At 48.1% G+C, this 13018-nt stretch overlaps 1 protein-coding gene across 2 annotated transcripts in view; it reads left to right on the top strand.

Moving 5' to 3' along the window:
• The window catches only part of EPHA5 (EPH receptor A5), a 294365-nt gene that overhangs the window by 183879 nt on the left and 97468 nt on the right, over positions 1-13018 (top strand). The gene's annotated exons all lie outside the window — the stretch shown is intronic.

Below are 13018 nucleotides of genomic sequence, written 5' to 3' on the forward strand. Positions count from 1 at the left end.
TTTGCTGTATACAATTTGTCGTGGCTTTCTTTCATCTCATTAAAAAACTTCTCTTGATTGCATAGATGGTTAGTACACGCACTGTCAATTGCCCATTTGCATATGCTTTGATCATTTTTACCAACATTTAAACAATCCTTATCAGATCTGTTTTTCCTTTGACCATCGGCATTAGGTGACTTAATGGCTGCATTAGCATTCCTAAAGCCTTTTGTTCCCGTCTCTCGTGGCGGCGGCTTGCTAACTCTCTGTGAATCACGAAACCAACAGTCTTCCTTTAAATGTCCTTTCTTTCTGCAGACGCTGCAGGAGAAATCCCTTCTTGAACTGACTCTTAAAGCTAGCTCTCTTGGCTCACTTATATGATCCAGTTTGCTAAAACTTTCCTCTTGCAGTCTTGCAAGTACATAGTTTAAGCTTAAATTTTCTCTCATTTCCAAAACATGTACAATGTTTGTATAAGATTGAGGAAGACTAGACAGCAAAATTATAGCTAGATCCTCATCCTGGATCTCCTTTCCAAGGGATCTTAATTTCTGTGTTAATTCCATGAAATTTGCAATATGATCTTTCAATTTTTCCTGTGGCTTCATCTCAATCCGATACAATTGCCTCATTAGCAAAATTTTAGTTTTAATTGATTCTTGACGGTTTATTTCTAGAAGAGACGTCCACATTTGTCTAGAAGTGGGCTCATGAATAACTCTTATCAATTGTTTATCACTTAAAGCATTAATGATAATAGATCTTGCCTTATTGTCGTGCTTGACCCATTTGGCTTCCTTCTGAGGATCTCCAGTCGGTTTTTCATCTGTTATTGCAGACCAGACGTCCAGTTGAATAAGATGGGCTTTTATTCTTTCTGCCCAAAGATCATAGTTCCTCCCGTCGCCTAGTTGGTCGATCTGGAACCCCTGCTGTGCTCCCCAGGAGTCCGCCATCTTTCCTCTATTGTCTGCCCTCTGTGCTTTAGCCTGCGGCTACAGCAGAACTTTTATTGCTCTCTCTTAACTTCAGCTTGCGTTAATTGCCTCTGGGCCCATAACCCTGTTAGAGCGAGTGTTAAACTACGCTGCGGAATTAAACGCCGAGCTGGTCAGAGAGGCAAAAGCTTTATTTGAGGAAGTTACATACTTGAGGGAAAGGGAGAGATAGATCCTAGCTATCTGACTACATCTTGCAGAGACAGAGAAGAAGTGTGGCAGGAGAGAGAAGAAGCAGGATATTGCCCTGTTTAGCCCAATAGGAGACAAGACAAGGAAATGACCCCCAGGAAACAAGAGAGGTGCTACTCTCACTGTCCTAACTAAGTGATTCTTGCTGCCCCCTGCATGGTAGGCTCTTCTTACTTCTTGCTGCTGCAGTACACCAGACATTGTTATTTCTAACACTACCCTCTGCTGCCATCTGGAACAGCTCCTTGCCCTCCTCCAAATGACAGCCTTTCAGATATTTAAAGAGAGCAATCATGTCCCCCCTCAACCTCCTCTTCTCCAAACTAAACATTCCCAAGGCCCTCAGCCTTACCTCATAGGGCTCAGTCTCCAGACCCCTGATCATTCTCGTCGCTCTCCTCTGCACCCTCTCGATTTTGTCCACATCCTTTTTGAAGTGAGGCCTCCAGAACTGCACACAATACTCCATGTGTGGCCTGACTAAGGCAGTATAGAGAGGGGCTATGACCTCCTGCGATTTCAACGCTATGGCCCCTTTGATACAATCCAGGATTGAATTAGCCTTTTTTGCCACCGCATCACACTGACTGCTCATATTTAGTTTACAGTCCACTCTTACCCCAAGATCCCTTTTACATATACTACTGCCCAGAAGTGTATTCCCCATCCAGTATTTGTGCTTCTCATTTTTGTGGCCCAGATGTAATAATGTGCACTTGTCTTTGTTGAATTGCATCCTATTCACAGCTGCCCACTTCTCCAGAGTATTCAGGTCTTGTTGAATTTTAATTCTATCTTCTTGGGTGTTTGCTACTCCTCCCAATTTGATATCATCTGCAAATTTTGTCTAGTCTCAGTGTTACTATGGCATGGATCGAGGTGGCCAGATTTTCCATATCAAAGTAGAGGGTCATATTCCAGTCTAGACTGAATTGGAAGAAAGCTTTTTGCAGTTTCAATAACTTGCTTCTCCAACAGTAATGCTGGATCCAAGGCTCTTAACCGAGTCAGCAAAGTTTAGCTAAGCTCCATCAGAAGTAGGGAACACAATGTTGTTTAGGATCTCTGCTTTCCCAGCCAGCATTGTCTCAGTTTTTTCATGGTTTAGTTCCAATTTGTTCACTCTTAGCCAATTAACCACCAGCAGCCAGACAGCAATTTACCAGTGCATAACAATGAGATTCTGATAAGAATATATAAAGAGATGACAACCAACCGCAGCACTATGGATGATTTGTCCTAAGGATCTTGCATAGAGGTTGAAAAGCACAGGGGAGAGGATTATACCTTGTGGAACCCTGCAGGATACATCCCACACTGAAGATAGCTGGCCTCCAGTGGCAACCCTTTGACTATGATCTGTGAGGAATTATTTTAACCTACTTCTGCCTCCCAGCTCTTCAAAAAGTTGGCGTGGTTCACTGTTTCAAAGACTGAAGATAAATCCAGTAGGGACAACAAAAAGTATAACTTTTTCTACACTTAGATGGAGGTCATCATCAAAAACAAAAGCCACATAATCCCTGCAGTTAAGATCAACCAATTTAATTTAATTTATTAGATTTATATTCCGCCCTCCCCACGCCAGCAGGCTCAGGGCAGATTACAATTTACACACAGATTTAAAATTACATCTGGCAATTCATACAGCTGAAAATTATAAATTGTAAAACATCCAAAGATTAAAATACATATATATACACACATATACACAGCAGCACAATAAAATACACTATGCATATGCACAGGGCACCACCCTTTAGCTATCACCAGAGCATTATAGAATATATTCAACAGATGGAGAATGTCACTAATGGGGAGGGCGCGACCCATACTTGACCGGACTGGGGGCTCCACCTAGCATCAGCCATACACCTGGCGGAACAGCTCTGTCTTACAGGCCTGGCAGAAGGATAACAAGCCCAGCATTCCACCAGGCTGGGGCCAGGACCGAAAAAGCCTTGGCCCTGGTCAATGCCAGGCAGGCCTCCCTGAGGCCAGGGACCTTCAACAGATGTTTACCATTAGAGCGAAGAGTCCTCCGGGGTTCATATGGGGAGAGGCAGTCCCACAGATACGCCGGTCCCAGTCCGCATACAGTTTTATAGGTTAATACCCAAACCTTGAACCTGATTTGGTACTCCACCGGTAACCAGTGCAGCTGACGCAGTACTGGCATTATGTGCGCACACCTTGGCATTCTGGTGATGACCCGCGCCGCTGCATTCTGCATCAGCTGTAATTGCCGGATCAGGTTCAAGGGATGCCCAGCGCAGAGTGCGTTACAGTAGTCTAACCTAAAGGTGACCATTGCCTGGACCACTGTAGTCAAGTCACGGGACGAAAGATAAGGGGCAAGCTGCCTGGTCTGTCAAAGATAGGGAAAAAAAGACCTGGCAACTGCAGTGACCTGGGCCTCCATGGTCCGGGAGGCATCCAGGATCACCCCCAGGCTCCTAACTCTCAGGGCCAGTGTAAGCACTGCCCCATCGGGTATAGGGAGCCGAGGTCCCAAATCCACGTTTCTGCGACTCAAGTACAGGATCTTCATCTTCGCAGGGTTTAGTTTCAGCCTACTTTGCCTCAACCATCCAGCCACGGCTTCAAAAGCATGCTCCAGGACATCCGGGGCCGATCCAGGCGGGCCGTCCATCAGCAGGTATAGTTGGGTGTCACCCGCGTATTGGTGATCCCCAAGCCCGAAACTTCGCACCAACTGGGCGAGGGGTGCATTTAGATGTTAAACAATAATGGGGTGAGTATTGCCCCCTGCAGCACATCACATATTAGTGGCCGACGGGACGATAACCTCCCCCAGCGCCACCCTCTGTCCCCGCCCATGAAGAAAAGAGACTAGCTACTGTCCTTTGAATTCCCACGTCTGTGAGGCTGTGGATCAAAAGATCGTAATTGACCATATCAAATGCTGCTGAAAGGTCTAATTATATCAGCAACACTGATCTGCCCGGATCCAGATGCCTGCGAAGACCGTCCATGAGGGTGACCAGCAATGTCTTCACCCCATGCCCCGGCCGAAAACCGGACTGGAAAGGATCAAGTGCTGAAGGCTCCTTCAGGAAGCTCTGCAGTTGTTTCTCTGCCGCCCTCTCAATCACCTTACCCAGAAACGGGAGATTCAAGACCGGGAGGTAACTGAGCAGGTTGGCAGGATCCAATGATGGTTTCTTTAGAAGGGGCCTTACCACAGCCTCTTTTAGTGCCCTGGGAAAAACTCCAGAGCCCAGGGACAAGTTAACGATAGCCTCCAAGGAATCCCGTAATCCGTCAACACTGACTTTCACCAGCCACGACAGACATGGGTCCAGGGCGCATGTGGTAGGCCTCACCACCCACAGAATCCTGTCCACGTCTTCCCTGGAAAGAGGGCTGAAGTGATCGAATATCCGCCCTGAAGATGGCCAAGGGGCCTCTAGTTCACATACTGTCTCAACTGTGGCCAGTAAATCACAGTGGAGAGACAAGACTTTATCAGCAAAAAAGCTCGCAAAAGTCTCACAGCTTATAGTTGAATTCAAATTTTGGCTGTCCTCACCTGAAAGAACACAACACCGTCTGTGCCAGCTTTTGATTTCTCCTGAACTGTTTGTTCAATGGCTGGATGATAAAAGGGGGGCAGCCGGGGGGGGGTGGAATCCAGGCATGATCTTAAAGGCATTTTTTGTCTTTGGGGGAGAATTTTTTCTACCCAGATGTAGGATCCAGGCTAGGACAAGGCATTTGGCAACCCTCCAGCAGAACAGCTAGCTGCACATCGCTCATTGTAGCAGCTGGCCGTGTTACATGCTCAGCAGGTGGTTGGCACTGCCCTGTGAATGAGTTCCAGCCATGCCGCTGCCCCTGTTGGAGGGCTGCAGGTGGTTGGCACTGCCCTGTGAATGAGTTCCAGCCATGCCGCTGCCCCTGTTGGAGGGCTGCCTGTTAAGAAGCCAGAAAGATGAAGAGGCAGTATAGGCACTCTTTCCATAGTGCTGAGCTGCAGATGTGGGCAGTGGTACCATCTAGGAGCTCTTCTGTTTCCCCTCCCTTTCCCCTACCCCTCAGTGCCACCTTGGGATGCGCATAATGGGGAAAAGCCAAAAATATACACAGAAATCACTGGTTCAGCTTATTAAAGCAGCTTCTGGAAAGCTGGACCAAACTAAATTTTAACTAGTCTCTCCCACCAAAAAGTTGATGTGTTTCATTTTGTTTCATACTTTCTAGCAGCAGACAGCACTGGGCTAGCCTCGCAGGGCAGCAACTTGTTTTTCCTGAACAGCATCCACCAATCAGATCCCAAGGGGAGAGAGACCTTACGATATTAATTAACTCTATTGATGAGAAGGAGGAATGTGCGCCATGTGCATGAGTGCATCTCTTCACCCCATAGCTACCCAGGAAATGGCATTTTCTCCCTCTCTGCCTATCAGATCCTCACAGGGAGAGATTCTGTCAGCTTTGGAAACAATTATAGGGTGCAATTCGAAAGACACTTCCCTGGGAGTAAGCACTATTGAATAACATGGTACTTATATCTGAGTAAACCTGTTTAGGATTGGTTCCATAGGCTCTCTCTTTTTGTGAATCAAATGGCAAACATATACCTTCTCTGCCCTTTCAAAAACAATCCTGCCTGCCCCCACAGCAAAAGGAAAACTCAAGAGAAAAAAGTCTGTTGGGATGGAATGCTCACACAGAAATGTGCTTGTGCTCCGTTTCCTCTGCGTGCATGTTGGGTTCCATTGGCATGATATTGCACTACATTAGAACGGCATGGCAGCACATTATAGGCCTCTCCCCTCTCTGCACTGTGCATGCCTATCTGGTGGCCCCTGGGAGAGAGAGGGTGCTGGCAACTTGTGTGTGTGTGTAGGGGGCGGGGCGGATTTATTAAGCCTGGCTAATGGTACAGATCACAGAGGACGAGGGGGAGACACGGGGGTCATTTGCAGCAGTCAAACTTCAAGGGAGGCTCCCTCATCCTCTGCTTATCTGTGTGGGGTGTATTGCCCTTCAGTCCACAGCTGGAGGGTCCAGATGGGTGTAGGTATCCTTATGTGGAGTGCTTGTAAGGCTTCAGAGCAGAGCAGCAAAGCTCCCTTTTTGTCCAAAGCTCCCTTTCTGAAGACTTCCCATCATCCCAGGTTGCCACATGGGGTGAAGTCCACCCCAGCAAGCTCAGCAGGCAGCCTTGCGGCCCCAACGCTCAGACTGGTGCCCTGGCTGAAGTGTATGTGCTGCTTAGGAGAGCGGAGGTGGACTTGGGGGAGATATTACTGCTGGGCCTGCCGGGGCTTGGCTGCACCCGCACTGGAGGTGGGATCGGAACCAGGAGGGCCAAGAAGGCTGAGCCGTCCTGCCCCCCCCCCCCCCCAGCATGCCTGAGGCCCCCACATTCTGGCCTCCGTGGCAAGGAATGGCAATGGAGTGACACCAGGAGAGGGCTTTAGTGGCTGTCCCGTGTTGCCTTGGGACTGGCCCTTTTCCTCGCAATTGATGAGACAGAGACTGGCTTGGAAAATATAAAGCTACCAAATGACAACTGTGGAGGATCAGGAAGCCTCTAATTGATATTCAGATAAGTACAGCATCACTAGAGTAGCTGTTAATCATGGGTCAGACAAATGCCCTTCTCTGTAAACACATTTGGAAGTCATCCTCACCTTGCTCCAAGTGTTATTTTTCCAAAGGAAAAGACGTGTGTATTTCCTTCATCGTAACACAAATGCCAAGCTGCTTTTCTCTGCCCTGGGCTTGGAATAATCTGTTTTCCCTGAATCATAATGCAGCAGATGAGTGGAAGACTCACACCACTGTGCAGGGGAAGAGCAAATGCACACAGCTCGAAGGCCAGTTGTGGTTGTGCATCCCGGATGGAGGTGTAGTGCGTATGCTCTTGTACAGGGGTCCCCAACATGGCGCCCGTGGGCACCATTCTGCCACCGACACCTTTCTTGGAGCCTGCCAAGTGTTTTTAGAAAGTGGGTGGGTTTTTGACACGCATGGCTTCTGATTGCCCACTGAAGATTTGATTTTTAAAAAATATTGCTCTGGCAAAAGCTGCCTCCATAGCACAAGGATTTTCACTGTGCGGCTGAAGGTAAGCTGTGGCAACCAGTTTGGGGCTGGCTCCACCTTCCGCGGCAGCCATTTTGGGGATGTGCCCACCACACTGTGTTAGAATTGCAAATGTGCCCACAGGCTCCAAAAGGGTGGGGACTTCTACTCCTGTGAAGCGGGGAGGGGGTGTGCTGCATGCCTGTCTTATGCAAGTTGCGGAAAGCTATGTTGGCCCCATTTCGGATCCGGACTGGAAAAGAGGTTGTGCAAAGCTGTTCTCTCTGGTCTGAGGCTGGGATGGGTGTTTAAGATCTAGGACAAAGAGGAGAAGCAGAGGGGAGGGAGACTCAGCAAATAAAGCAATTGAAACAGTTCGCTCCTAAGGTTGCAGACAGTCACTGCCTTTGTTCAGGCATAGGTTCCACAACGGTTGTTGCGAGTAACTGGTCCACTCTGGTTTATAAATTGGCCTTCTACTTCTAGGACCAAATCAGGGGAGAACCTTATATAAATTACAGATATTTGAGACTTGAGAGGCAGTGTTGTGTAATGGTTAGATAACTGGATGAGGTTCAGATCCCCCTCTGCCATGGAAGCTTGATGGGCGACTTTGGTCCATCACTCTTCTTACTTCACAGGGTTGTTGTTTGAGGATGAAATATCAGAGGAAAGAATGCTCTTGTAGACTAGCTGGCTTCTTTGTCATACCTACGAGAGAATTTGTGTATTCATATATACCTGGATCCAGAGGAGTTAGCCGTGGTAGTCTGTAGTTGAAAAATAGTAAAGAATCCAGTAGCACCTTTAAGACTAACCAATTCTCTTGTAGCATAAGCTTTCGAGAGCCACAGCTCTCTTCATCAGATGCATGCTTGTCCTAACCTGGGGAGTTTATACAGCTCCTTGCTGGTGTTCCTGAGAAAGTTTCCTTGGGACAGGATGGAAAGTTGCAGGGAACGGGAAGCCCAAATGAGTGGATCCACCTGCCCCTCACGTCTGAGAGGCCGTTCAGTCTGCGCCTCCCCTGGTTCTCCACTGCATCCTTTTGTTTGGCTGCAGTTAACTTGCACAAGCCAGTTTTAAAGTGTGTGGGAAATTTCTTTCCATGCCAACACTGCCTCTTTCTAGTTTACACCAATCAATCACTTTGATGAATTCTAATATTAAAGCCAAACCACTAAACATGCCACCTAAACAGAGGCAGCAAAATCCAGGCTTTACTTTACAGCTTGAGGTATAATTGTTAGAGCAAGCGGGTTTTTTTATTAGTCAGTAACTAGTTTTGGGGAAAAGAGATTTATTTGAGTGCAGTATTGATTTCTTTCTAAAACTGCCCTATTGATCTTGGTGCATTAGGCTTCCTGGGAAGCAAAAAGCAGACAGGAGGCAGGAGGCCACCCGCATCTCAGGACACCCTTCAGTAACACGGCAGAATGTCCTTCCTCTCTCTTTGTCATTCCTTTCTTGGCTGGGCTGGAAAGAGAAGAAGGCTTAAGCTGGGGAGCAGGAGATGCAGCGCTGAGCTTCCCCCCCAAGCTTCCGGCCTTGACCAAAGCCAAATGTGTCTCACGGGGATAGCAGAGCCCCCGCCTGCCGTTCCTCCCGCCTGGCTCCTCTCCCTTTCTCTGGGCTTCCTCCCAATCTCCCCTTCCGAGCGTTAATCCTTGAGCTGCGCCCTAATGCTTAAAGGGAAGCCTCCACCCCCATGCAGGCCTGCAGTGCCTTTCCCCACCAGCAGGAGAGTGAGTGGTAGTAAGAACTTGGGGGTGAGGGGGCCAGCGGGCACGAGCGAGACTCTTTGGGGCAGGACATGGCGTCCGCGTGTACGCCGGGTAATTCCCAACGGCAGGACTGCAAGCATCATCTCTTGGGGGTTCACATGGACGTCATTCAAGGGCCAGTCTTCATGTGGGAGGCACGTCTGGCCCCAGCAGCCGAGTAGACCAGCTTCTGCTCCCCGGTGGAGTTTTGTGCAGCTGTCCCCTTAGCTCATGGGCTGTCTGGGTCGTGTTGTAGGTTCCAGAGCCTCATAAATAGAACTAAACCATGTAGCTGCGTGAGCAGCGCCATCCTGTGTAGGCTGCAGCTGTTGCTGATGAAATCAGAACCCAGGTTTAACTGTAGCATCCCTGGGGGGGGGGGCGCAGGGGAGGGCAGGGCCTGGACCAAACCAGGCAGTCACCAGTCTGTGAAGGATGTGGAGGGCAAATGAGGAGAAGGCCAGACCGTGGGCGCAGGGGGAGGCATGGCCAGCTGCAGATGAGTTAGTGTGTTCAATGCAACTTGGCATTGGTATATTTTCTTTGATTTTAGTAATTAATGTATGTCTTAGATTAACTGAGGTATTTTTTTAAAATAAAGATAGTAGTCTCTGAAGTTATTTAAGATTAAGACAATGCGTAATCTGAATGGGAGCCTAATATATCTATTTCTGTTGTCAAACAACCTCTCAAGCCTGAACTTCTGTTCTCTTCGAGAGGAAAAGATCAAAAATAAATGAAGGACTCTGTAGAGTTTCCCAGTATCTTCCCTGACACAGAGGCCAGGCGGACTGGTAGCAGCCTCCGGGTGCCACTGACGTTGCCAGGGGCCAGGCTGCGGGCAGGTGGATGCGGAGGAAGACCCTGGAGCTGGGCTGAAGGGGGGTGGTTTGGGAGTGCTGCTAGAAGGGATTCACTGGCCTGCCTTGGATGGGGTTAAGCAGTCGTGGTTAGGTTTCATTAAAAACGTGGGAGTGTTTTCATTTTTTTAGACTGAGCCCGACTCTTTGTGATGCAGGTGCCTGTGGTCGCCCAAGAGTGCCTTCTACTAGCCCCCCCCCCGCCTCCCCCCCCCAATTCCATTATGTCTTCTGAGCGCTTTTTGTCGACTATTCCTTCCCAGCTTCAGACTGCCTCAGTGTAACCTAGAACTTTTTCCTCCAGTGGCCCCATATTGCAGAATGGCTTTTCAGTGGACGTGTCCAAAGCCTCCACCTTACTATCCTTCAGGAAACAAGGCATGATCTAAGAATATTTCTGTGGGTCCAAGTTGGATATGATCGCTCTTTGTATGTGCTGTGTTGAAGTGGTTTCTTGTTGTGCTGATTTTATGGCTTATTAAACACTTTTTAGAGTGATATTACATAGATTTATTGTCTTTAGATATGCTGATTGGTATTTTCTATGAATTAAGGAGCGGTGGGCTTCTTCTTGCTTAGTAAATTGCTGAATCACAGAAGTAAGCCACCAGTGTGGTGAGGGGAAGTGTGAGCACGTGGCTGGAGCCTTGCAGGCTACTTATCGAATGGATGTGTATAATAGGCTGGGCAGCCTATTACATAGCCCCGTGGCGCAGAGCGGTCAGCTGCAGCACTGCAGCCCAAGCTCTGCTCACACGACCTGAGTTCGATCCTGGCGGAAGCCGGGTTCAGGTAGCCGGCTCAAGTTTGACTCAGCCTTCCATCCTTCTGAGGTCGGTAAAATGAGTACCCAGTTTCCTGGGGATAAAGTGTAGATGACTGGGGAAGACAATGGCAAACCACCCCGTAACAGAAGTCTGCCAAGAAAACGTCCTGATGCAACGCCCCCCTGTGAGTCAGTAATGACTTGGTGCTTGCACAGGGGACTGCCTTTACCTTTACCTAATAGGCTGGGCAAAAGTTGGAGTTCCTGAAGGACTCACACCGTGCCCAGGAACAATTCAACAAGTCCTCACTTCTGCCCTGGGAAAGGGGTTTCTCGCACCTCTCTTTCCACATGGACCCTTCCCCGGCTTACCTTCTGTCATCCACCCCAGTCTTTAACACCCCCTTCAGCAACCAGGGCCACCCACATGTTCTCCATGCCTGCCTTCCCTGGACCGCCACACTCTTCTGAATCCCAAGGCACGCCCTCCCCACCTCTGCAGCAGCAGCTGCTGCCCACCAGCCGTGGAGTGGATATCAGGCTAAACCCTTCCAAGCAGGGGAGTCCACACTGCCACACCACCCTTGCTTGGGACTTCGTTGTACTCAGGCCTCTCCTGGCTGCCCATGTCCTGGGTCCACCAGTTCCCTGCCCAGTCCCTTCTGGGTAAAGGATGCCTGGTTCTGCCCAGGGGGATGATCATCTGCGAAACTGATAGGTGCAGGGAACGTATGACTCCCTGAAGAAGGTACCTTAACAGATCACTTACAACAAGAACTCCAAGTATATTTTAATATGCCAAATTAAAGAACGCTTGGAGGTATTATTGGTGCCTAAGTAGCTTCTTCGGTAATATATTCATTCCCTGTTCTTGTTGGTTTTAAAAGACCGTTTCTCCCACTTATATTGTCATCATAAATGATGGCAAATTGGCAGCCTTTCACCCTCAGCAGTGGGACAAAACGAGGAGGACGTCAAGGGTCCTGCAGTCATTGCCATCTACTTCCATCATTTCAATTATTAAGTGAAGTGAATTATGCGAATTTTTAAGTGAAAAGTCTCTAATGATTTGTTGCCAGTGCTCCTTGTATTATCGTACACAATAGTTTTAAGGAGTGGACAGCAGTTGAAACAACGCTGCTATGAATTTAATTTTGCTAAAACTGTTTTTGCAAAAATAGTCTTGCCTGTTGCTCTTTGCTGCCCCCAGAAGCCCTTCAGTCTCCTCAAGCACCTATTTTGGACACTTGAAGTCAGAAGTGACTAAAGCTTGTTGAGAGGCACAGTTCAGAGTCACAAAAACATGACAACACTCTTTCCTGTTACATTCTCCCGTGAATAGTTGGGGCACAGACAGTGGATGAACAATCTGTTGTGTATTTGAATTAGTGGCAGTTTGCTGAAGAAGGAGGAGTTCTGCCCGCCAAGGGTTGGCAGGCCTCTCTGCCCGTTTCACTGGCTGCTGCTTTTAAGAAATGGGGACAGGATCAACTTGCAACGTATTAATAGTGCCGTGTTGTATGTTAACATCCAGAGCAGCACAGGGGAGAGAGGAGGAGGAGGAGGAGGAGGAAGGGGAGGTGGAAGGCTCCAGCTTCGGGAAGCCAGATAGCCAGTACCATAATGGCGAGTTCTGGCATCATTTTCTTCAGCATATTAAAAGTGCTCTGCCTTTGTTTTTTGGTTAGCTGCTGACATTTGATAAAATCAGTTGCTGAGATATTGCAGGGCTTTTTTTTTTTTTTTTGGCTCAACTTCAAAGTACATGTCAGGCTTTTGCAACAAATCCAAGGAAGAAATCTGAGGTGTTCAGACATAAGAAACATTTGGTCCCATTCCCATTACATTGACACATGCTGAAATTTTAATTTGGGTCCAGAAAATTGTCAGCAGATGTAGAAATCTCCTTAACGAGTCCTTCCTGTGTGTGCATCAGTACAGCACAGAATTTAGTCCTTTTTGCCACAGCAGTGTCCTTTCATCAGCTGACACGTTAACTGTTTTTCCAAAGCAAAATTAGAGCCTTGAAATCGGATCTGCTAAAATCCAGATAAATGGTGTTCAGATACTCGTATGGTGTGCAGATGCTTAGATCGCAAAAGAAGCACACGGAAATGCCTTGAACGAGGGACAGCAGTGGCAATACTTACACTGCTAATGTGCAAAAAAGCCAGGTGGAGTCCCCTTGTGAAACCAGTTTACTTGTTCAAGAGGCATGGGTTGAGATAGGGAATCCGCCTGGCCACGTCATCATATTTGTAAACAGGAGGGACAGCTAGAACAGTGACACTCACACTGTGCGATCCTCCCTGTGGTGCAGGCTTCATGACAGTAAATGTGGCTCTTTCGGTGGATGGAAATTGCATGCGTGGCTCTCCCAAGAGCTATGGAGTGAGA

The sequence above is a fragment of the Eublepharis macularius genome, chromosome 11 (assembly GCF_028583425.1).
Source record: "Eublepharis macularius isolate TG4126 chromosome 11, MPM_Emac_v1.0, whole genome shotgun sequence".
Lineage (NCBI taxonomy): Eukaryota > Metazoa > Chordata > Lepidosauria > Squamata > Eublepharidae > Eublepharis > Eublepharis macularius.